Below are 26,719 nucleotides of genomic sequence, written 5' to 3' on the forward strand. Positions count from 1 at the left end.
TGTATGCATCTAAGGAAGCCAAAGTGTGGAAGTCTTGGGCATCATGTAGGATGCTCAAGGAATGAGTGCTGTCTACGTAATCGTTTGAGATATGTTCTATACCTGGCCTGGCACTCACCCATTTTTCTAGGCTGGCTGGCCAGGGAGCCCGCAGGAATCCTGCTGTCTCTGCAGTGGTGGGATTACAGCCACGCACTACAGTGTGTTTTGTTTTTGTTTTTGTTGTTTTTTTCTTCCCATATGTTCTGGGGATCTGAACTCTGGTCCCTGTGCTTGCAAGGCTGTCTCCCACTCACAAATTCAGTGTTTTGACTTAAGCTTTCTCATCTCAGTTATCAATATCCAAGAGAAGCTTTTATCTTATTGGAGACTATCAAATTGAGGGAAAAAATCCAGGTGTTCCCATCTTCATCACTCCTATAATCATGATTGGTGTAAGAAAAGTAATGATCATTTTACCCAAGTTTTAGAAATAAATCCATTGCATAAATCTAGATTTTCAAGGTCTGCTGCTCTATATGGCATTTTTCCTAGTTGTGGAGGTTTTGTTTGTTTTATTTAAGATAGGGTTTCTCTTGTCTTGCCTAGGCTAGCATCCAGTGCCTCAATTTAAGCTGTTCTTACTGAGCATTGTGGATAGCTGATACTATTGATGTACTTGTGTAGGGGCAATAATCACAGTGGCAAGAGGCACACAGTAGGAGAGAGTTGCTTACCTCAGAGCCTGGAAACAAGAGAAAGCCACTTTGAAGAGTTTATTCTAGTGACCCAAAGGCCTTCCATTAGGTTCAATTTACATATCCTATCACCTCTTAACACAGCCCATAACATAGCCCTTAGGGGCATACAAATAAAAACCACAATTGCTGGCCATAGTGATTGCTTTCTCCTTATGCTCTTGACAGAGAAAATGTGTTCTTTGATAGCATTTTTTTTATAAAAGGCTTCTCTGTGTCATTTACTCGGAGCCATGCTCTCAGTCAATTACTTGGATGAGCGATCCTAGCTATGACTGAATACAGTAGCCTGCTCACATGTCTCCCAGAGCTCTCTTGTGGTTTTGCTAAAAGGTGAATCTAAATGTTGGCTTCAGGCTCTCTGTTAAGAAAACAGAAAATTCAATGGCCATTCAGGTTGTTTATGTTTACACTATATATATTTTTTATATCCAACTGGCAAGAAACCAGATCTTTAAACTTAAAATGGACTTGTTTTGTGTGTGTGCACGCGCATATGTGCGTGTGCATGTCTCTCTCTGTGTGTGTGTGTGTGTGTGTGTGTGTCTAGTTGTATAAGAATGTGACCCATTTGTGGAAGTCAGAACAAGTTGTCAGAGTTGGTTATCTCCCACTATGTAAGTCTTGTGAAACAAACTCAGGCTTGGTGGAAGAAATCTTTACCTGCTGAGATGTTCACCAATTCAGAACAGACTCTTACTGTATATTTATTATTATTTTTTTTATGTGGACACTTGTGGGCATGAGGATTTATCTTACAGAAGGAAATTAGGTTGGTGTGGTGCTGCTGCTTAGGGAAAGGATGTGGTCTTGCACTTTAAGAGCCACTCTCTTGAGAGGGTGCCTTTTATCATGCGTAGACTTTGAAATTTTCTCAGCATCAGAATCATCTCAACACCTGTTTTGAATGGACAATGAATGAATCAGTTCATGGCTTTTGTCCAAGTCTGATAATACTTGCAAGTATCTAATTGTCATTTATGTAAAGTTATCTCGTCAGGCTGCTTGTCCTGCTGCGCGAGAAGCGGGTAGATGTCTAGCTGGGCAGACCCCGACCGACTTCACGTCCCTGGGACTTGCTTCCTGCACCTGATCTTGCAGCAGTGTGAAAAGCTGCCACCCTAAGGCGAGTGAAATGCATGGCAGAAATAGATGCTATAAAAATTCAGTGCCAGGTGTGACAGTTCCTCCCAGCAAGAAGCTGGAAATGTGCTTCCTGAGCACCCCCCTAAACATACGTCCTACCCTTTGCTTTTTATCAGCACCAGGCAAAGTGATAGTTGGTATCTCATTTTTTGTTTTAAACCTTGCCTACTTGTCTCTCTAAATTAAAATTAAAGGTCCAAAGGTCCACTTTTTATCTAATAAAGTTATCATGGGAAATGGAGTCAAAGAAAGTATGTCTGAATAAAACTGAAATAACGGTTTGTGCAGGAGCCCAGTATGTACTTCTTACTCAACATTGCCAAAGCCTTTCCCCAAAAAGTCAGTATGCTAATATAGTAGCAAGTATTTTCTGTAGTGTTTTGTTAAATCTCTTTGGAATGGACAAAAATGGCCATAATTCTTTTGTCATGCATGCCTGGAAATAGAGCTTGTCATCCTCTTCAGTAAGGCCTTAGACCTTACTCAGAAGAGCATAGTGGATGGCATAATCTTACCTAGTGATCCCAAGATTTAAAATGTACTTTAGGGATACCCATTTTGACATGGAAATTGGTCTGTCCTATTGGAGTGCTCACATGATACTACATACAAAAAGCCAGACCCATCTCAGCACCCGAGAAAACCTTTAAATGGCTTTAGTCATTCCCTCTCACAGTAGAATATCCCTGTTAAGTTTATTCAACCTGCAAAAAAGTGAGAATATAGCATGATTGTTTCCTTAGGTTCCCTACATTTTGTTTAGAGACCACAAGAAGTGGGTTGTTCTGTGAAAAAACAAAATAAATTTGTGGGTTTGGCTTTGGCATGAGCAGAAACAGCACAGAATTTTAATAAGTTGTTACAGGAAGACACAACTCAGGGAGGGAATTGACGTTAGGTGTAAGAAAAGGTGACCTGTGGTACTGAGGTCAGGAAGCTGATAAAAATAGAAAGTAGTGATTGTATCATGTACACACTGCATTCCTCTCAACAGCCTCACAGGAGTGGTATCAATATTCCTGTTAACAAGTAAGATAATTTACTAAAGAAAGGTAAGTTTCTTTCCTAGTAGAAAGAACCTGGTGGATGATAAACTCAAAGATTTTATCACAGTTTGGCTAAAGGGATTTTATTAAACAAAAACTATCAATGGGATATGTCATTGCGCCCAAAATACCTGCTAGAAGCCACTGAATAGAGGTGTAATTTACTTTAGCCCATGGTCTTTTGGGCTCATGCACATGGGCAGGACAACATGGCAAAAGAGTTCTTTCTGATAAGAGACCATCAGAGGACAGCAGTGAGTTAGGGCTGCTTACATGAGAATGGGCAAGAGGATATTTATATGCGTGAGCAACATCATGATGGCTACACCAGTGAGTAATAGGTCTCCTTCCCAGCAACCAGTTAGCTGCCGGCCGCTTCTCAGAGAGGTGTGGGGTCCAATAACTGCCTATAAATTGCCAAGGAAGAGAGATTTCACAAATTGCCCCCGAGTTCCTGAGGGAATGATGCTGGATCCAGTCTTGTGCAGGTCTGTGCAGGTAGGTAATCATAGGTCCTATGGGGACATGGGTGTTACCCAAATGACTGCATCCTTCAATACTCCTCCTTTCCCTCTGGCTCTTAAATTGTTTTTATACTCTCTTCCATGATGTTCTCTGCACTGTGACGTGTATGACCTAGATGGCCTGTTTAAATGGCCTGTTTAAGGCTGGGCAGTCTCTGACTCTCAGCGTTTTGACCAGCTGTAGGATTCTGCAGTAACTGCTGTCCAGTGCAGACGAATCTTCTTTGACAAAGCTGAGAGCAGCACTGACCTATGGGCGTGAGTTAATAATTTAGAAGACAATCTGAAGGGCACATCACGTCCTTTTAGCTGAAGAACAGCATTGAGCTGCTTTGTTCCTTTTATTCCTTTAATCTGTTATGTCCACTTCTGATCCTTGCCTTCTTTTGACATCAGAACCCAGCCTCTTTGGTCTTACAGTGTGAACTGAAGACCAGTTTAAGGAATCCTCTAGGTCTTCAATACCTAATTTGTATTTCTAAGACATACAGCCTTGTGGTAGACTAGGCAGCTACCAGGTTCTTAGTAACTGTTGAACTACCCAGTCCAGATCATAAAAGCCAGTGTAATAAATCCTGTCTAATGTAATAACTATAACAAATCACAATAGTTTCCCAACTTATGCCCATAACCTCTGCAGTCAAAGGCTTTTTACCAGGTTTACAAAATCTATGTGGCTTTCCTCCTGCTGAGTGAGCTTCAAGTCCAATCACAATGCCCTTGGGTACCCCCATAACAGACTTGCTACCACTACAGCAGACTAGATAGTAGTGTTGCAAGCAGGGCTTGCAGCTGAGTACGACAGTTGGTAAGTTGTCCTCCAGAAGCCTGTGTAACAACTTTGGACACTGTGGGGGCTAGCAATCAGGAAGAAAACTTCTAAGTTTCAGATTGACTTCTCTGTCTTATTACCAGGGTATGTGGCATCTTCAGCAGCAGGGTCTTACTATCTAATTCTGGTCAGTAATCAGTGAGGGTAGGAATTACTTGTGTTTGGAGCTTTCAGAAGTCTTCTAGAGTTTGATGGTCTTTAAAAAATTATGTCTGTCTGTCTGTCCATCTATCTATCTATCTATCTATCTATCTATCCATCCATCCATCCATCCATCCATCAACATCAGAATTGGTTGCTAGAGAATTACAAATTTTTGGATGAGTCATCCTACTTGTCTTTCCTGTTTCTGATGTTTTGCTTCTGTGTGGATGGATGTTGTGATGGTTGTCTGGGTTGTCAGTTGTACCTGGGATCATCTGAAAGGCGAGCTACTGGGCATGCTTGTGATTGATTTCCTTTGTTTTATTTGATTTTTATATGTATTTTATTTATGTGTATGGGTATTTTGTTTGAATGCATGTATGTGTACCATGTGCTTACCTGGTACCTGTGAAGGCCAAAGAAAGCAACAGAACCTTTGCAAATCAAGTGTTGGGTGGCTATGAGACCCCTGTGAGTGGGAACCACCTTTCCAGCCCTGTTAATGATTTTCTTGATGAGATTATTTGAAATGGGAAGACGACCCATTCTGAATGTTTGGGGGCGCTTTCCACTTGCAGCTCAGATAAAAGATGAAAGAAGACAGCTTTCCTGCATGCATGCTTTTGCTCTGGTAGGTTTGCCATCTGTCTAGACTCTTGCTACAGGTGCTGCATTGCTTTACTGACTTTAGGACCCAAGTTCAGACCATCAGTGTTGACTAAGACCAGCAGCTCCCCAGGAATTATTTTGGGCTTCAGCACCAGATTGGGACTGCTCAGACATCCAGCCTCCTGAACTGAGCAACTGAGCCATGGTTGGGAGTATGCAGACAATATTATGTAAGCCAATCTAATAATAAAATCCCATTTTAATATATATTCATTCTACCCATTTTGTTCATCTAGGGAACCCTGGCTCATACATATATTGCTTATACTTCTTCTCTGTGACGTCCAGTTCTCTGTTATTTCTTTTGTAATGATTAGTATAACTTGATTCAGTGTGTTCCATTCCGTACTTAAGGGCGTGTGAGTGATGCAGGTGTTGGAGGCCTGGCCTGGGAAGTTGGGTTTCCTCAGAGACTTTATCAGACTTGTTCATGTGGTATTTTGAGCTAAGAACCATTAAAGAGAAACCTTTGCTTTGATAGGACAGTTAATACTGGTGAGCTGGGGCTGAAGAATCAGCTGCGACTGAGAAGAGGCCAGCATCATTGAGGGAGAGTCTTGTGGTAAATATTTCCTCAGGGTCAGCACACAGAAGCTGAGGACTAGAGAAGGTCAAGGCTGCAACTCATGCTGGCAATCAAATGTGGCATTGTGTGCCAGGCAGGACTGGAGTCCCTGAAGAGAGGCTCTTAATAGTGTTTAGGTTTTTTGTATTTGTGTGTGTGTGTGTGTGTGTGTGTGTGTGTGTGTGTGTGTGTGTGTGTGTGTGTGTGTGTTCCAGCATTGAACCCAAGGCTTCATGAATGCTAGGCAGGTGCTTTGACACCAAGTGAGGTCCCTAGGCCTTGATTTTTCCTGTCTTTGATTCAGATTTACATATTGAGAATCAAGCATGTTGAGACATTCCATTTTTGGTTTTGCCAGATTTCACAGTATATGAATACAGTATTGTTTTCTTATTTTTTTAGTAAGTTTCTAAGAAATGTGTATGGGTGTTTTGTCTGCTAATTTGTATGCTACGTGCATACCTGCTGCCTCAGGAGGCTAGAAGAGGACATCAGACTCCTTGGAACTAGAGGTACAGATGGCTGTGAGCCACCATGTGGGTGCTGGGAATTGAACCCAGGTCCTCTAGAACAGCAGCCAGTGCTCTTAACCATTGAGCCATCTCTCCTGCCCTTACATTGTTGTTTTAATTATTGAGTTAAATTTTTTGAATGTCTAGTACAATGTACATATGGGAAATAATGACAAGAAACATATCTACACATGTTTAGTTCAGATTAACTTTTCATCCCCCACTTCTTCCCTCTTATATTTCTCCCTTCTTTTTCCTACTGCTCCTCCAGTAATCCCCCACTCCCTTCACATTTCCTGTTTGTCCTTAGTCATTTATTCCTTAATGGCTAGGAAGATGGCTCACATTATCTTGCTGTTATACCTTAGACTGCTCTAAACATTCTTAGGCATATTGCCATGTGCACGTGTGTTCGATTTCTCTAGAACACATATGTAGGGATAGACGTTATAGATCTTAGGCATGAGCATTTTTAAGTTCACTGAATTATTTAAGATTATTTTTATCATTTATATACCCACCACCAGTCTTCCATTGTTCCTCATTATTTGGAAACATATTCTCTAAGAGAGTTAGCAGCAGAAAAAAGGATATTAAAAACAAAGAAAGAAACCAACAACACTCATAATTTGTACAAATGTAGCAGAGACCATCTTTAGTGATTGAAAAATAAGATGCCAGATAACATATTATATGGAAAAATTTATTAAATGAGTATGGAAGAGCAGAGAAGTGAGAGGGGTTACCTAGAGAGAAGCAGAGAAACAAAGAAATAAAGAGAGAGGGAAAGAATAAGAGGAGAGGTAGGTAAGAGAGAATGAACCACAAGGAGGGTTTGTCCTTTTATAATCTTCGGTAGGGCCGTGCCCAATGGGCAGGTGGGCAATGACGTCACAGGTAGGCAGAGTGTGGCAGAATCCTAACATTCCTCCCTTTTATTATATATTAAAAAATGAGGACGTTGGGTTGTTTTTCATGTAAGGTGGGTTAAAGTATATAAATGTAGGTAAGGGGGGAAAAAAAGCAAGAGTGATAAAATATCCAGATGATATGGTGAATGAAAAGCTCTGTCCTGAAAGTTCAGGGTTGAGGGCAGGGTATGTCAGCCATGTCCTGCAGCAGATAGGGACCAAGGAATGCTGGGAGAACTTGGAGCTGTTTGTCCCGGGTCTGCAACATATCGTTTCAGCCTTTTTTAAATGGACAAGTGGTGAAGTAATCAGTCAGCCTCGACTCATTCCTGTGACAGTTGGGTGGCGACAGGGGGTTAAAAGGCTGGAGTGTTGGCCAGGTCCCGGAAGACCAGGCTGTTGAGTTTGCTGTCCACAGTCTGAGAACATCTCTGGCTAGGAAGAACAACACAGGTGCAGCTGGAACGATCTGTGAGGTTAGACTGAGCACCTGTGGGCAGCTGCTTTGACGAAGTCCTGCTGTGGGCAGTCTGGCAGGACGGTGGGACATATATGTGGGCAGAAGACAGTAGGTTAGGGAGAGCATTCCCTTTAGCTGTACATTTGAAACTTTTGGGAGAGCAAAGAGAAAAGGCTTGAAAATAAGGAAAGAGACAAGGCTTAAAATTTTTGGGAGAGCAAAGAAAAGGTATGAACATGGAAAATTTCCTTCCATTTTACCTGACTGCTGGCAGTAATTAAGAAGTCTCATTTTGGATCTGTCTAAGTTTGGTTGCAGAGGTATGTACGCTTAGCAGCCCTTAGTATGGGCATAGGGATTTGAAGGTCTCTATAACACAGCCCAGAGGAGCCTGGAGAGGTGGTGAATGGACTGTTCCCATGGGCTGAGTAGAAGTCAGTGACCTGTCACGGCATCACCTGAGTAAGGATTAACTTGATGAGACTGGTGCAACTGTTCCAATAGCTCGTCAGCACTGATCAGAGACCAAGGGCAATGGCTCGAGAGCAGAAATGGCTACCTAGCACTAGAGTTTCGACCACGAATGGAAGGGGAGGGCGACTTAACAGTGATGGTAGGGGAGATCTCACCCAAGGGACAAGGTCCTAGGTGAAGAGTTTGGATCTAGGTTGGCAAGAATGGCAAAAAGCAATTAGGTCAAACAAAAGGAAAGAGTCAGCCATCAGTAGGTGTTGAGTGTAAGAATGTAGCAATAGCGTAGCTGGGGGGCGGTCCCAGCATCAGGGAAAGAGGGAGGAACCCCACCCTCAGAGATAGGAGATAGGTGAGAAACAAACTTAGACTGTTGATTGACGTGTTTATCTGAATTCAATTTGACCTGAGAGATGGATTTTCTGTAGCTTACAAGAGTCCTTTAAAGTTTACACAAAGAGGTAAATTTTAGACATGTTAGTGTCATCATTGTTTGTAATCTGCAGTGAAACATGCATTGTAGGAGAAGGCAATAGACATATAGCATAGCAGAGACGTGGAGTATTCTTTGAGATGCGATTAGGCAGGGCAGACGCCTTATGGATCTTTTCTGACATGTGAGAAATGGTTATGTGGGAGGACAGAAGCCTCCTGGAAAGCAGGGTGGCACAAGCTCACTTCAGCATCAGTCAGTACACATCATGAAACAGGGACTTCCTCCCTCAGAAGACTGGAGGTACATAATTCTATCACAGTGAGAGACATTTTAAGACAAACCAAAAGACATTTAAAATCTTGAGTTTGGAAGTATGATAGTGGATCATATAGTGGATTGTTCTACCATAGTTAGATTAATAAATCACAGCTCTAGTGATTAGTGCCAACACTCTGAATAGTTAATTGAACAATAGCCTAGCAACAGGAAGAAGTAAAACATCCTGTTAGACATTTTGACTTTCATAACTTGCACTTACCAACTTAAAACACTTTCTTAAACCTAGCATTTATAACTTGTATGTATCAACCTTAAAACGTCTTCTTAGACCCTCTAACATTTATAAAACACCTTCTTCTTAGACCCTCAAATACTTTCTTAGAAGCTCTCTCTTTTTAAGTTTAAACTTCGGATAGGTAAAATTGCTGTGAGCAGTCACGGTCCTTCAGCTAAAAGAAGAGTGAAAGGAAGTCTGGTAGAAATCTATCTCGTGCTTTCTCAAAAAACTGGGAATAGGGCTTCTTCAAGACCCAGCTATTCCACTCCTTGGAATATACCCAGAAAATGGTCCACCACACAGCAAGGGCATATGCTCAATCCTGTTCATAGCAGCCTTATTCATAATAGCCAGAACCTGGAAACAGCCAAAATGCCCCTCAGTTGAAGAATGGATAAAGAAACTGTGGTACAGTTACACTATGGAATACTACTCAGCTATTAAAAACAAGGAAATCCTGAAATTTGTGGACAAATGGATGGGACTATAGATGGTCATACTGAGTGAGTTAACCCAGAAGCAGAGACTCACATGGTATATACTCACTTATAATTGGGCACTAGCCCAAAAGGCATGTCCCATGAAAGTTTTCACTTACCAAGAGATTGGGATAGATGTGAGGACATCCTACTGGGACTCTAGGTAAGAGAAATATAGGAGATGGAGAAATAGAAGGATGCAGAGGGTCCTAGAAACCTATAAGAAGAACATCATGATGGGTGGATCGGGGCCCATGAGGTTCTGCTCAACTATTGCACTAAGCAAGGACAATACAATAGGAAACATCAAATCCCCACTCTGATCTACCCAATGGACAGGACATTCTCCACAGTTATCTGGAGAGTGGGGACTGACTCTGACATGAACTCTGGTGACACATATTTGACCACCTCCCTTTGGTGGGGAGGCATGATGGCACTCAAAGAATAAGCAGGCTACCAAGATGAGATTTGATAGCCTATGACCATATAGTGGGGGAGGAGGTCCCCCTAGGTCATAAACTGTCATAAACCTAGGGGAATGTAATAGGGTGAAAGTGGGAGGGAGGGAAGAATGGGAGGATACAAGTGATGGGATAACAATTGAGTTGTAATTTGAATAAATTAATAAAAATAAAAAAAAAAGTGGACTGTATCTAGACCTGACAACAGCTGTAGGAATGAGGCTTAACGTTTGGTCTCTTGCGTATCAAGAGGACTGGGGAGGTATCTGAAGCCTGTTTGTCTTTTACCTGAGGTCTGTGTTTTATGTTTGTTAATTAAAGCAATGATAGATACAAGGTACCAGGCTTCAGATATTATGTTGTAGAGGAGTTTATTAAATGAACATGGGAGGAAGAAGAAAAGAGAGAAGGAGTACCCCAGAGAGAGAAGAGGGAGAGAGAAAGTAAGTGGGTAGGGCAGGTAGAAGAGAGAGAGGGTTAGGGAGAGGGAGGGAGGGAGGGAGGGAGGGAGGGAGGAGAGAGAGAGAGAGAGAGAGAGAGAGAGAGAGAGAGAGAGAGAGACCACGTGGAGGTTTGTCCCTGGGCAGGGTCACACCCCTGTGGCAGGTAAGCCATATCATGGATAGGCAGGTTGAAACATAATCCTAACAGTCCTACCTTTTCCTATAATTACAAAATGAGGAACGCTGGATTATTTTTATATAAGGCAAGTTAAAGTATATAAATGTAGGTTCATTGGAAGCAGCTTTTGGCTGCTATGTAAGGGGAAAAGAGAGAGAGAAAACAATAGCAACAAATGTCTAAATTATATGGTGAAGAGGAAGGGAAAGTTCTGCTCTGAAAGTTTAAGGTAGAGGGCAGGCTATGTCAGCCATGTCCTGCAGACAGGGACCAAGGAGTGCTGGGAGAACCTGGAGCTGTTTGTCCCAGGCCTGGAGCACACCATTTTAGCCTTTTGCAAATGGATAAGGGACAAAGTAATTGTCTTAGCTGCTTCTTGCTGAGAGTAGGGCGGAGATAGGGGTTTTAAAAGTCTGAAATGTTGGCCAGGTTCTGGAAGAACAGGCTGTTGCGTATACTGTCCAGGGTCTGAGAACATCTGCAGCTGGGAAGGGTAATGCAGGTCCAGCTGGCACGATTTCTGAGGTTGGCTGGAGCACTTGTGCATAGCTGCTTTGATGATGTCCCAGATGTGGGCAGTCTGGCAGGATACTGGAAGATATATGTGGGCAGAAGACAAAGTTAGTAGGTTAGGGAGAAAATTCCCTTTAGGTGTACATTTGAAACTCTTGGGAGAGCAAAGAAAAAAGGCTTGAGACAATGCTGACAATGTATTAAAATTTTGGGAGAGCAAAGAAAAGGTCTAGATATTGGAACTTCCTTCCATTTACCTGATTGCTGACAATAATTAAAACAGTTTAGTTTTGGATCTGTCCAACTTTGCTTACAGAGGCCTGTAAGCTTAGCATCCCTTAATGTGGGCGTAGGGATTTGAGATTCTCAGAACACATTCCAAAGGCGTGTTAGAAGGAACGGACGACTGGATGTTTCCCATGGGGAGGTGAGGTCAGTAAGCCATTAGGGGATCCCCCAAAATGGATAGTGACCCAAGGGACAGGTGCAGACAGGCTAGTAGCTCGTCAGCACTAACCAGCAATCAACAGCGTAGCTCAACAGATGAGGTAGCCTCAAGTATGCAGCTTCCTGATGCACCAGGGTTTCAGATCAGACAGCGGCTATTGCAAAGCAACATAAAAAGCTACATCAGAAAACTCACCTGATGGGAAGGAGCCTAGTTGGAGGTCAGCAGAGAGCTTGGGTGCTTCTGTGTCCAGTCAACCAGAGAGAAGCCGGCAGTCTCTTGGACAAAGGGAAACATTTGTGTGACTAGGAAGGGGGAATTTAGCTGATGTTGGGTGCAGAAAGGTGGCAATCAAGTAGTTAAGGAAAGGGGAGCCCAAAACCAGTGAAGAGAGAGAGGGAATCCCACCCTCAGAGAGAAGCAACAGGCGAGACACTTAGGCTGTGGATTACTGTACTTATCTGGACTCCATTTGATCCTGAGAGATGGAGTTCCTGTAGGTTACAAGAATCCTTTTAGGGTTATAAAGGGAGATAAATTTAGCATCATCACTGTTTGTAATCTGTAGTGAAATATACATTGTTACACATGTACACATTGTAGGAAAAGGGCAGTAGACATATAGCAATAGTACCGGCTTGGGGAAAGAACTTTGTGTTAAGAGCACAAATACTCTGAGATGAGTTTGGGAAGGCAGAAGCCCATATGGCCTCTGTGGAACAGTAACAAAAGGAAATTTAAAATCTTGGGCTTGGAACTATGATAGGATCGTGTAGTGGAATGCTTTTTCTAGTTAGACTAATAAACTAGAGCTCCATTGATCAGTCTCAATGTTCTGAACGGTTAATACAGCAATAGCATAGCAGCAGGATAGCAACAGGAAGAAATAAAGCATTCTTTACACATATTGACCTTCATAACTTGCATTTGCCAACTTAAAACACGCTCTTAAAGCACCTTCTTGGAAGCTTTAAGCAATAGGTGAAATAGGCAGTTGAAGTTTGGTCTCCTGCATACTGGGAGTATGGGCAGGTACCTGGAGTCTCCCATGATAGACGCTGGCCATGTGACTGTGTAACCCGAGGATGAGGCTAACACAGGCCTGTAGCATTGCCGTGTTTGGCGAGGCAAATCTGTCTGTCCTTTTAAATAAAGATCTAGACGAGCTAATGAATTGACCAGTGACCTACCATGGCAGATTCCTCTGGGCTAGGGGAGCAGATTGTCTGTTCACTAGTTACCAAGCTTCATCAAGACCTGAGAGGGATGAAGTGTAACCTAAATGAACCTAGAGATTGATAATGATGACTGAGATGACTAGTCAGTCACATCCCAGTAAATAGACAGTTTTCCCAGATGTCTCCTGTGGCAGCATGGGACCATGGGCGGAGTCAGTCTGGTTTCAGGCACAGAGGACAAGAGGCTGTTTCTGTGTAAGGAGAACATGGAAGAGACTGACCTCACTCATTTTCAGCACCATGAGACAATAACTCTTCTGGTGTACAATTTGCCCACGGTCACGCTGGGCCCTAATAGAGGGCGAGACATTGAGAAGAGTTTAGCCCAGAATACCACAATCTAGGGTTGAAGTCACCTGCCATTGTGTCCAAATCTTCTGAGACCTTGGAGAACTACTGTTAGGATCTGGGAATATCTGTTTTTTACAATAAATTTACACATGTTAAATGCCATGTTCAGCAGACATGGCTGACAAGCGTGAGGGTTAGCATATTTGAGTTAAGCGATTTTTTTGTATGTATCAAGTTATCGTCTCTAAACTATACTTCACAAACATAAAATAGAATGGTATGATCTCATTCTATGTTTGACCTTGAAAATATAATCAACATTGGTTCTTGTCATGACTAAAAATATATTTTTGAATATGTTAAAGGACTTGATCATTTATTTATTAGACCTTAATAATTAAAGACTAGGAGTTTAGGTTTTACCCCTGTTAAGTTAGAGCCTTAAAAACATAAATAGTCCATGAGAAAAGAGTAGAATAGTTTCCTGTATGGTTAATAACATCATATTTAGAAAATAGAGTTAAACATGAATGAAGGCAGTGATTTTTAGGCTTTCAGAATAAGGATAGGGAGTAAGTTTTAGCATTGTAAATAAGTGAATATTTTATATATATATTTACACATTAAGTATATATATATATATATATATATATATATATATATATATATATATATATACATTTATCTTTAAGGCTCTGCTGTACCAGTGAAAGCTCCTGAGCAGCTGTCCTTTGTTCCTTTGTCTGGGTTCATGTAACTTCTCTTCTAGGATATGTCATGTTATATTGGAAGGGGCTGCCCCTGTCTGTCTGAAAGACAAGTATTTTCCAGGTGGTAGAAACTATAGCAGATCATCTTCTGATTTGCAGAAAGTCATCAGTGATTAGTATGCAATAGAGAACTTAGTAAACGTCATTTAGTAGATGTATACTTTCATTCAGTAATAAAGCTCTGTTGGGTGGAACACTCAGACAGTGCCATTGACGTCAAGATTCCCTTCATTCCAGCATTTCTCGAATCACTTATTTTCCTCTTTAGCCTGTATTAGCCTTTTCAACTTGCTTAGTTTCTCCTATTCCCCTTGAAACTGTTTGTACCAGCTGGGCATGGTAGCCCACACCTTTAATCCCAGCACTCATGGAGGCAGAGGCAGACCTGGTCTACAAAGTGAGTCTAGGACAGCCAAGGCTGCACAGACAAACCCTGTCTCAAAAAAGAAAGAAAGAAAGAAAAGAAAAGAAAAAAAGAAAAACTACCTGCACCAAGGCCATCAGCATCTTCTGACCTGCCACATGAGAAGGACATGTTTCAGTGTTTTGGATAGCATCAACTGATGCCGTTACCTTTTCTTCAGAAGAGTTTCTTACCCAGAACACCCTGACACTGTACATACTTGGTCTTCCTTCCTTCTTAACCTTTACTACCAGCCCCCCTTCCCTTATCCTCTTGTTAGTACCCTTGTGCTCTCTGTATGTTTCAGTACTGTTGGCTCGTTCCTAGACACCCACTTCTTTTTCATTATAATTTCCCCATATGGATTTCTTTCAGCTCTCTTAGTTCAAAATGCTCCTCTTTTGCTGATTAAACTATAACTGGTATTTTCAACATACTTTATCCCCTGAGGTTCAACCTTATAAATCCTAGTTAACTGTTTAAAAAATGTGTCATATTACATATGACGTTCTCATGCATATGGCGCACTGTTTCATTTCTGCCTAGACTCAATAAATGTCTGCTCTCAAAAAAAAAGTTTTCCTTTTTTTCTGTTCATATCTAACCCTCCAGAAGTGGTTGTTGAAAGCACCCATTGTCTCTTTCTAACAGCCCTGCTAGAGGTCTGCTTCGAGTCACCACTGCCCAGTTTCTGTCTACCTCACACAGGTTGCTCACTGGTCTTGCCATTCCTGCTGAGCTTAGAGAGTTGCTCATCCAGGGCAAAGCAGCCAGAGACTTCCCGAGAGTGAAAAGTTGTGCTGTTTTTATACTTGAATTCCAAGTCCGTTTTCGGCTGTGGGTCCCACATGCTCAGATTTCTGCTCCCTCCGCCCAGGCCGACTGTCACTTCCGTTGTTCTCCTGTCTTCACGTACCAAGCACACCTCCTCTTCCATTTCTCAGTCACCCAAACCCTGCTGCGAAGTGGTTTTGTACGCACTTTCCCTCTGTTTGTAGTATATTCCCCTACCTCCTTGAAAATATAGTTTATTCCCACTCACGGAATTTCAGGGCGAGTACACCCCTTACACAAAAACAGTTTTCTTCAACCCTGAACACAGGAAAACCACTGTTCATCCCAGCACTTAGTACAGGCAGTCATTCTGTTGTTGAACTGTTTATGTATTTGTCTGTCTATCCCAGGACAGAGTCTTTTTCTCTTGAGATGTCTCATTTGTTACTTTATTTCTTATCCCCAGTGTCAAGTGTAGTTTTGGGCACATAGCATGCATTTAACAAAAATTTTGTTGAACTAGCAGTAGTGTAGTATATGAAAAATTGAAATCTCTTGCCCCTGAAAGGTTCTGTGAGCAGATAAGACGGTGTAGCAGAGAGGCTGGTGAGATTGCGCAGTGGGTACACATATTTGATGCTCAAACAGACTTTCATTTCCAACACCTACTTGGTAGCAACCATCTATAATACAAATTCTAGAGTATCTCATGTCTTCTTCTGCCTTCCACAAGCACTGACTGTATGCATGTGGGCAATATATGTATGTATGTATGTATGTATGTATGTATGTATGTATGTATGTATATGCAGGCAAACCATCCATTCACACAAAAATGAAATAAATCCTTTTTTTAAAGAAGAAAGCATAATAGACTCCTACTATATTGTTGTAGATGTGTAGTTACATCAGATTAAGTCCTTCAGAGGAAAATATTAGAAAGGCTCTAGATAGTTGTGTACAGAGTAGGCATAACTGGATACTCTAGTGGATAGAAACATGTTTTTGGTTTGAACACAAGTATGGGATGTAAAACAGACTTGTGTGAGAGTGTGCCCTGTTTGTCCTCTGGAACCAGACTTGTGAGAAGGAGCATAATGCTTGTTTGCTAGAAGAGGAACAGCCTCATGTGGGTGCGTGGTCTTCACCAGCTGACATATATCCTGGTACAGGCTCTGAGAGGAGATAGATACGAGCCCCAGACCCGAGCCCCAGACCCAAGGCTTGGCTTTTGGTTTTTACATCACTTCCCGTTGCTTGGCTGTTCATCACTTTGAGAAACTCCTAGAAAGAAGTGCTCCAGAGAATGCTTTGAGGTGCTGGGTTCCAGCTGCTGCTCCAGGTTCCAGCTGCTGCTGTTGCAGTCACTCTTGATGAATTTCTGGTTTAAGGGGTCTTTTGGAATCCTGACAATGAAGAGTAGAATCTGCCCAAGGAACTGAGTCTAAAAAGGTCTACTTCTCCTGTCCCGTTAGCTTCTTTTCTCTCCTGTCTAGTGTAGGTGGTATGGAAGGGTGGTATAGGCATTAAAGAACACCAAATAAAGTAAGTTTTTAAAAGATCAAAGATTATAGAATACTTAGCTGGGTGTGGTAGCATACGCCTTTAATCTCAGCATAGGGAGAGGCAGGCGGATCGCTATGAGTTCGAGGCCAGCCTTGTCTAAGTGAGTCCAGGACAGCCAAAGCTAACACACAGAGACCCTGTCTTAAAAAACCAAAAAACCAAAAAACCAAAAAACCAAAAAAAAAAAAAAAAAAGATACAGAATACTTAATGTATATTCTTTCATCATGGCCATGTAGTACAGCAGTGCTTTCTATTCAGTTGTATTGGGTACCCAGGAATACACGATTCAGTGTTAAAATTTTGAGAAATAATTTATAAGTACACGATTAGGGAATAAGAAGATTGCCTTTGACTCATGATGTAAGTCAGCATCATATTTAATGCTCCCAGGCTACTGAACGCTCATAGCTCAGAGTGCTGTGAACATGCTCAACATTATACTACACTTACAGGAACTCAGAAGTGAGCATTACAAGACAGCATTTTGCTGTGGATTTTTAGCCTGAGAAAAGATCAAAGCTCAAAATTTGAGCACTGTCTTCTGATGGATGCATATTGCCTTCATACTGCCTTAAAGCAATACAAATGTGTTTATGAATTACTTGATACATATGTATATGTATATATATACTCAAAGCACTGTATGTTGGGCACTGGTTGTATGTTATGTGTGTGTATGTAACATGTATAGGTAACAGGTAGATGCTAACATACAATATCTATATCTGTCTATAAAATCAATATATAGACATTCCAGGAAACATTTCATAGCCAGCTTATGAACGTACCTGTGTGCGGGACTTCACTATGATTCTAAAGAGTGGGATACTGTAAAATTGATAGAAGCTGATGAAAAGTGTATGACGTTTCTGTTGTACTTCCGTTGACTCATCTTATGTGTATTTACAGAGAGCAAGGAACCACCAGCCACCTGAGGCTCTGTGTTGTCCCTCAGATGTTAGCAAGCACAGCCACCTGAGGCTCCGTGTTGTACCTCAGATGTGAGGCAAGCACTTGAGTTATTCATTTAGCCTCAGCCCAACAGTTCATTTTTGAAAACAAGGTTTTAATAGCATATATATTTATGTATATTATAATAGCATATATTATTATGTATTTTTCCTTGCCCAGAGAGGTTTCTCTCTACATTCACATGTTTTTGGGGTGAATGAATGAGTTTAATTAGGGTTCATTACAGGGACATTACTAAGCAGTTATTTATAGGAACTTGGGCAACTTACTAGGAGTTACACAACTAAAGGAAATGTCTCTCTCCAGTCCAACAGGTCTTAAGGTACCTAATCCTGCCAACAACCACCTCAGCGACCTTGGGAACAAATTCTTTTCCACCTGGGATATCAGATGAGACAGTAGCCCTAGACAAGACCTTGATGGAGGCCTCATGAGACACTGAAGGTGTTGTGAGGATTCGTGGTGCATGGTTCAGGTCTTGCCAATGGACAGCTTATGGGGAGAGCGGCGACTGCCTCAGACAGGAACTCTGGTGCCCGCCCCCCCTCGCCATTTGATCACGTCTCCTTGGTGGGGAGGCCCGGCGGTGGCACACAGAGGAAGGGGAGGCAGGCTATCCAGATGGGATGTGATAGGCTGTGGTCATATGCTTATGGTCATATGATCACCCTCTAGGTCTATGGGAGAGGAAAAGGAGAAGAGGGAGGGAGGGTGGAAACGGGAAGATAGAAGTGAGGAGATAACATTCAGGATGTAATCTGAGTAATTTTTAATAAAGTTAAAAAAGAAACTCTGTATGTAAATGTAATAAATGTAAGCTATAAGTTGTGAAATAAATATATAGTAATGAATAATGAATATAGTAGGCTTTAATATGACATTAAAGAACTTAAGTAGAATATCACTGAAAGCCCATGGTGTATTATACATTTACTTGCATTACCTCAGTGATTTTTAAATCAGCCATGTGTTTTCTGTTTTGAGATAAGGTCTCATGTAACACAGGATTGTCTTTATGTAGGCAAGGATAATTTTGAATTCTTGTCTTTCTGCTTCTATGTCCCAAGTATTGGGGTCAAAAGTGTGGCCCACTTGTGCATCCATGTCCAGCTCTGTCTTCTCCTTGAGATTCTTTTTTTAATTTGTGCATGATGGTGTGAGAGTAAGTCACGTGATTGCAGATCTCCTGGATCTGGAGTTATAAGCAGAGAGCTTTCCAGTCAGATCCTGTGAAAGAGCAGGACCTACGTATGTTTGTTTCCTGCTTGCCTTGTCTTTGGACCAGCAAACTTCTCTGCTATCCAGAAGGCCTAGCTACACATTCTTCAAAGGGACCTTAGTCTAGCTTTGGCATTCCATGTTGGATCTTTCTTGGAGATGTTTAATTCTAGGATACTGTATAGGATTTTTTTACTCATTAAAGTTACCCTTGAGCTGGTGAGATGGCTCGGTAGACCATGGTGCATATAAACACATACACACTTACACATAATAAAAGAAATTAAAGTTATCCTCAAATCAGCACTGCTTCCTGTTTTGAGCTTTGGGTACTTTCAGGCTCTTTCAGGTACTTTCAGATCCAGACTGATCTAAGCTTCTTGAGATGCTGAGGAGACTGCTCTGCTCACCACCGCTCTCAGGTCCTTCTTTCCAAGGCCTCAGAGAAGATGGACCACAGAAGGAAAAGTACCTGAGACAGGGAGTCAGGGCCTCACAGGCCTTTGATCCACTGAGCAATTGACTATGGAAGTTCAGGCAGCCCACTTATTTCCTTGTGTATCTGGGTAGAGAATCTACTTGCCAGTTTTGTCCTTACAATTACACTAATGGAGGAACAGTGCTACGGATATAATCCCATGCCGTCGCCTTCAAGGGACTAAGAATCTGGCGGAAAGACAGAAGACAGTGTTAAACCAGAATGGATATTTCTATAACTGATGTGTAAAAATAGCTGAGGCTGGGAAGGCCCCAAAGGAACGGAAGCTTTGCAAACTGTGTGGGGTTCCCGTCTTACTGCAGATGGAACAAACCGTGAAGACAGGAGAACGAGAACTTGGTGCAGCCGAACTTGTCAGACGGGATCAAAGCTTCTGGAGAATCTGATACCCTGGGTTCTTCTTCTCACACATTTAAACATTCTCAAACTTTGAGGGAAAAAGTCCCCACATGACAAGTCTCACAGTAAAGCTTTAGGCACAGCTTCATGGAAGCTGCTTGTGACCTTTACAATAAGGAAGAGAGGGACAAACAGTGCTCAGGGCAGAAACCCAAGGAGGGGTGTGCGTATTAGGCATAAAGGTAGATATCGGTGGAGGATGCAAATTCATTAGGATGAATTCTATTCACTGGGAGACAAAATTCAGGATTAGTGCCTAAACAATGTGACGAGATTTGGGGAATGAGACAGGCTGACTCCACAGGATAACAAAAAAACCACCAAGTCGTCAGCCTTCTGGTGACTTAAGTGTCACTGATTTTCTTCTGTTGAAGAGAATAGGCCCATTTTTTTTTTTTGACAAGTCTGGTTCCTTTAATGCTTTTTTTAAGCTGACCCTCCTACACCAAAGAAGAGGATTGTTATGAAGGTGAATATGTTGGGTTTCTTAGGTAGAGCTCTGTTGCTATGAAGAGACGCCATGACAACTGAGGCTGATGAATGACTAGATGAAGGGCAAATATAAAATTTAAATGGGTCAGGGTTATGACATTAAACTTTAGTTCAAATTTAATGTTAGTTTTATGCTATCAACTTACTGTCTATATCAAAACCTATTACCATAGTATTATCTACCACACAGTGTTCTCTAAGCCTGTCACAGTGCCGTTATTCATACTTTTGTGATACCATGTGTAGTGCACTCTTAAAAAATGTCTATTGTAATTACCTTTTAAAGATATTTGGTGAGGGAGGTGGAGAGATGGCTCAGCGGTTAAGAGCACTGACTACTCTTCCAGAGGTCCTGAGTTCAATTCCCAGCAACCACATGGTGGCTCCCAACCATCTATAATGAGATCTGGTGCATACTTATACATAATAAATAAAAAAATATTTGGTGACATTTTTGATTTTAAATAAATTGTTGAAATGGCTGTAGAAATCAAGTTTTATACCTTGGTTTTTAAAAAATACATTAATATCCTTTGGTTTTTGGCTTGTCTTCAGTGTTGTGACAGATTCTGAGACTTAGCAAGGTATTTCGGAAATGTCCTTTTTGTGTTGGTAACATAGCATCCAGCTTCTCCTAACTTAGAACATCAGAGGTTCTGTGGTTTTGCAAAAGCATGCTTTTCTTAGAGTGAACAGGATTCTTCTAGGAGAAACCTCTGACCTAGTAGATTACCTTAGATTTTGTACATGCTCTAAAATGCTTTAAAAGAATTAGTGTTGAAATTGGGGAAAAGTGCGGCTTTTGTATGCATGAAGACCAGAGTTTGGATTCCCCAGAACCCACATCAGAGCTGGGCAGAATGGTATGTGTAGAAAGAATTATAATTTCTATATTAATCGCTATAGTAAATTATTATGGCAATAGTTTTCTTTAACCAGCTAGTTCCCCAATGACAGACACAGTGAAACTATGATTTATCTTTTAAGCTGTAAACACTATGCTGGGCAGATTCTGAACTACTCTAATCATACTACTTTTGAAACCCACATGAGAACCAATCCCTAGCCGATCTGATGACTCCCATGGTGGCTTCTCTGCCATCAGTCTGTTCCTACAGCCACGTGCTCATTGCCATCCTGCCTTTGCCAACTCCTCCCTCTCGGGGTGCCCCCCCCTCCTCCCTGGAACTCAAGCTAGGGAACTTAAAACTTCACCTCCCTCTCTTCTACCCAGTCACAGACTTCAGCATCTTTACTTGGCCAATCAGGGATAATTGGGGAACATTCCTTATCATCACATGGATACAGGAGATAGTTCAACACTCATAACAATGCCCATGGCAGGGCAATGGCCAGATTTCAAAGCACTTAAAATTAGCATTGGAAAACCCTGTTGGACCTTCCTCCAACAGGTATATAAGTCTGCAAACCCAGTGGTGGGGACTCATTGCCTAGATAGCCTCACTGAAACAGCTCTAGGTTCAGGGGAGACCCTGTTTCAAAAAACAAAAGTTAGAATGATATATACAATATGACTCCCAACATTGATTTCTTGCCCCCACATGCAGATGCATGGGCAAGTGCAACCTAAACACATGTACACACATAAGCACACTCCACACATTTTTTAAAACTCAGAACTAGACATATAAGGTTAGGATTTTTTATTTAATTAATTTATTCAGATTGCATCTCAATTGTTATCCCATCACTTGTATTCTCCCGTTCCTCCCTCTCTCCCACTTTCACCCTATTCCACTCCCCTTGGTCTATGACTGAGGGGGACCTCCTCCCCCACTATATGGTCATAGGCTATCAAATATCATCTTGGTAGCCTGGTTATTCTTACTTTGAGTGCTACCAGGCCTCTCCACCAAGGGAAGATGGTCAAATATGGGGCACCAGAGTTCATGTCAGAGTCAGTCCCCGCTCTCCACACAACTGTGAAGAATGGTCCTGTCCATTGGGTAGATCAGGGTAGGGCTTCAATGTTTACTACTTGTATTGTCCTTGGTTAGTGCAATAGTTTGAGCAGAACCCCCTGGGCCACAATCACCATGTTCTTCTTGTAGGTTTCTATGACCCTCTGCATCCTTCTGTTTTCCCACCTCCTATATTTCTCTTACCTAGAGTAAGAGATGTCCTCACATCTATCTCAATCTCCTGGTAAGTGAAGACTTTTCATGGGACATGCCTTTTGGGCTAGTGTCCAATTATAAGTGAGTATATACTATGTGAGTCTTTCTGCTTCTGGGTTCTCAGTCAGTATGATCATTCCTAGTTCCATCCATTTGTCCACTAATTTCGGGATTTCCTTGTTTTTAATAGCTGAGTAGTATTCCATAGTGTAAATGTACCACAGTTTCTTTATCCATTCTTTGACTGAGGGACATGTAGGCTATTTCCAGGTTCTGGCTATTATGAATAAGGCTTCTATGAACAGGGTTGAGCATATGTCCTTGCTGTATGGTGGAGCACTTTCTGGGTATATTTCAAGGAGTGGAATAGCTGGGTCTTGAGGAAGCCCTGTTCCCAGTTTTCTGAGAAAGCACCAAATAGATTTCCAAAGTGGTTATACAAGTTTGAATTCCCACCAGTAATGAAGGAGTGTTCCCCTTTCTCCACATCCTCACCAGCATGTGGTGTCACTTGAATTTTTGATCTTAGCATTCTGATGGATGTAAGATGGAATCTCAGAGTCATTTTGATTTGCATTTCTCTGATGACTAAAGATGTTGAGCATTTCTTTAAGTGTTTCTCAGCCATTTGATATTCCTCTGTTGAGAATTCTGTTCAGGGTGGCACTCAGAGGAAAGATAAGAGGTCACCAAGGAGAGACTTGATACCGTATGAGCATATTCAGGGGGAGGAGGTCCCCCTCAGACACAGACTTAGGGGAGGGGAGGGGAGTAGGGGGGAAGTGGGAGGAAGGGAGGAATGGGAGGATACATGGGATGGGCTAATAACTGAGATGTAATATGTATAAATTAATAAAAATGTATTTAAAAAAAAAAGAGAATTCTGTTCAGTTCTGAGCACCATTTCTCAATTGGGATATTTGTTTTGGTGGTGTTTAATTTCTTGAGTTCTTTATATATTTTGGATATTAGATGTATGTCAGATGTAGGGTTGGTGAAGATCTTTTCCCAGTCTGTCACTTTGTTCTGTTGACAGTGTTTCCTGCCTTACAGAAGCTTCTCAGCCTCATGAGGTCTCATTTATTAATTGTTGACTTTAAGGCCTGGGCTGTTGGTGTTCTGTTCAGGAAGTTGTATCCTGTGCCAGTGTGTTCCAGGCTCTTCCCCACTTTTTCTTCTAACTGATTTAATGTCTCTGGTTTTATGTTGAGGTCTTTAATCCATTTGGACTTGAGTTTTGTGCATGGTGACAAATAGGGGTCTAATTGCATTTTTCTACATGTAGATATCCAGTTAGACCAGCACCATTTGTTGAAGATGCTCTCCTTTTTCCATTGAATAGATTTGGCTTCTTTGTCAAAAATCAAGTGACCATATGTGTGTGGGTTCATTTCTGGGTCTTTGATTCAATTCCATTGACCAACCAGCCTATTGCTGTGCTGGTACCATGCTCTTTTAATTACTGTTGCTTTATAGTACAGCTTGAGATCAGGAATGGAGATTCCTCTGGAGGATCTTTATTATATAAGATTGTTTTAGCTATTTTGGGTTTTTTTGTTTTTCCATCTGAAGTTGAGAATTGACCTTTCAATGTCTTTAAAAAATTGTCTATAATTTGATAGGGATTGCATTGAATCTATAAATTGCTTTTGGTAAGATGGCCATTTTTACTATGTTAATTCTCCTGATCCGTGAACAAGGGAGATCTCTCCATCTTCTGATGTCATCTTCAATCTCTTTCTTCAGAGATTTGAAGTTTTTTTCAAACAAGTCCTTCACTTGCTTGGTTAAAGTTACTCCTAGATAATTTATATTGCTTGTGGCTATCGTGAAGGGTGTAATTTTCCTAATTTCCTCCTCTGCATGATTGTCATTTGTATATAGGAAGGCTACTGACTTTTTTGAGTTAATTTTGTATCCAGCCACTTTGCTGAAGGTGTTTATCAGCTGTAGGGGTTCTCTGGTGCAATTTTGGGGGTCACTTATGTACACTATCATATCATCTGCTAATAGGGATAATTTGACTTCCTCCTTTCCCATTTGGATCCCCTTGATCTCCTTTTGTTGTCTTATTGCTCTGGCTAGAATTTTAAGAACTATATTGAAGAGATATGGAGAAAGTGGGCAGCCTTGCCTGGTCCCCGATTTTAGAGGAATTTCCTTGAGTATTTCTCCCTATAATTTGATATTGGCTGTTGGCTTGCTGTATATAGTCTTTATTATTTTTAGGTATGTGCCTTATATTCCCGATCTCTCTAGAACTTTAAACATGAATGGGGGTGTTGGATTTTGTCAAATGCTTTTTCTGCATCTCAGGAGATGATCATATGTTTTTTTTTCTTTCAGTTTGTTTATATAGTAGATTACACTGATGGATTTCTGTACATTAAACCTTCCCTGCATGCCTGGAATGAAGCCTACCTGGTCATGGTGAATGTTATCTTTGATGTGTTCTTGTATTCGTTTTGCGAGTATTTTATTGAGTATTTTTGCATCAATGTTTGTAAGAGAAATTGGTCTGAAATTCTTCCCTGGAACAAGCAGGTGACCTGGCTTCTGCTCCAGGAGACTTTGCTCTACACCGTAAGCTCCTGACTGGGTCAGCAGAGGTAGGCTTCTGCCTGATTCACACTACTGAGGGGATTCAGACCAGCTGTGTTGGGGGGCGGTGTTTAGTTTTCTGTCCTGACCACTCGGGCCAGTCCAGCCTCTCCCAAGCATGTGGGAGACCCTGCCCGGCCATGGGGACTGGCCAGGCCAGGTTTTAACTGCCCAACGGTGCAGGCACGGACTGCTGTGGTGGGTAGGTAGGTTCCTGCCCGGAGCTGTTCACACAGCCGGACTATAGTGGTTCTGTCCCACGGAGTTGTGGCCGCAGTTCAGACCCTGTCCAGACCCGTCAGTGTTGTCCAGCTTCTCTCAAGAGCGTGGGAGTCCCTGCCGTTCTGTGGGGACTTTCCGGGTCAGGCTTTATTTGCCAAATTGTCCAAGCCTGGACGCTGTGGCCTGCAGTCAGGTTCCTGCCGGGACCAGTCTAGATTGTGCACCTTTGGCAATTCAGTCCCGCGGAGTTGTGGCCGCAATTCAGACCCCCTTCCAGGCCCCTCAGGGCAGTCCAGCTTCTCTCATGACCATGGGCCTCCCTGTCAGGCCGTGGGGGCTGTCCGGGTGGGGCTTTACTTGCCCAGTTGTCCAGGTCCGGACTGCTGTCACCCGCAGTCAGGTTCCTGCCCGGACCAGTCTAGATAGGGGACCAGTCTAGGTTGCGCACCTGTGGTGGTGGTTCAGTCCCACTGAGCTGTGGCTGCAGTTCAGACCGCCTTCCAGACCCTCAGGGCAGTCCAGCTTCTCCCACGAGCGTGGGAGTCCCTGTCGCCCGTGGGACTGACCTGGCCGGGTTCTAGCAGCCCAAATTTGCAGGCTCTGTCGGCTGAGGCCGCTGCCTGGCCCTGGTGTGGACCCGTTCAAACCACACACGCCGTGGCTGGGACCCGTGTTCACCGTGGCCTGGGCTTCCCCGTGTCCTCCTCCCGGGCTCTCCGTGGAGCGGCGTGGGGAGGGCGGGGGCGGCGGAGGACAGATTCACCTGTTTCCCCGAGACTTCCCGAGGCCGGAGCGCCAGTGTTCCACCGTCCACACACTGCGCCTGGGCTATAGAGGCAGGCTGCAGTCCACAGGTGGGTTCCGTTCCAATGTCTGGGGAGTGGGTTCAGGTCCTCCGTGGGCTGTTGGGTGACCCCACTCACCTAGTGTTCCCCAGTTCCGCAGTCTGTGGCTCTCAGTCCGGTCCCCGGTCTCCATGCGGTAGATCACATACAGTGATGGGCGCCGTCGTCTTTGAACTCCAAGGTTAGGATATTTTCACATAGCTTCTTAACTTGTCAGAGGATGATCCTTTTTCTAAAATCGGTAAGAGGATATGGAGGTCATATGGTCTTACTCTTTAATCTTTAAAAATTTTATTATTGTATGTGTGTGCCTGCGAGCATGCATGCGTGCAGGTGAGCGTGTGTGTGTGTGTGTGTGTGTGTGTGTGTGTGTGTGTGTGTGTGTGTTGTGATTATAGTCATACGTGTTATGCAGCCTAAGTGGTGGTGGTATTCTAATGCCAATACCAGCTCCCAAAAGCACTGTTTATCTATGGATTTTGTTTGTAATACTTCTATGCTAGGTAAGGACTGGCAGATATTTTCCTGCCCTTGTCTCCTCTGTTCCTGCATTTTGTCTCCTTGGATTTCTTGTTTCTTTCGTTAAGCTTTTTGTTTTTCTGAGTCAGTGAGCTTTTTCTCTGTATCTAGATTTTAAGTGTAGCATCTCTACTTTCTTCCCATTTTCAGTATCACTTGTTTTAACTGGTTGTAGAATTAAACCATACACCTGGAGTTTTATTTGCAAACATTGCAAATAAAAGCCCCACATTACT

The 26,719-nt window shown here is 42.4% G+C and overlaps 1 long non-coding RNA gene across 1 annotated transcript; it reads left to right on the forward strand.

The window, feature by feature from the left end:
* Nucleotides 1-1,605: 1,605 nt before the first annotated feature.
* Nucleotides 1,606-18,404, forward strand: LOC311604653. Its single transcript, XR_014781604.1, has 2 exons — nucleotides 1,606-3,427; nucleotides 17,857-18,404. It is a non-coding gene; the product is annotated as an uncharacterized lncRNA (long non-coding RNA).
* Nucleotides 18,405-26,719: the final 8,315 nt, after the last annotated feature.

The sequence above is a fragment of the Acomys minous genome (assembly GCF_964271855.1).
Source record: "Acomys minous genome assembly, chromosome: 9".
NCBI lineage: Eukaryota > Metazoa > Chordata > Mammalia > Rodentia > Muridae > Acomys > Acomys minous.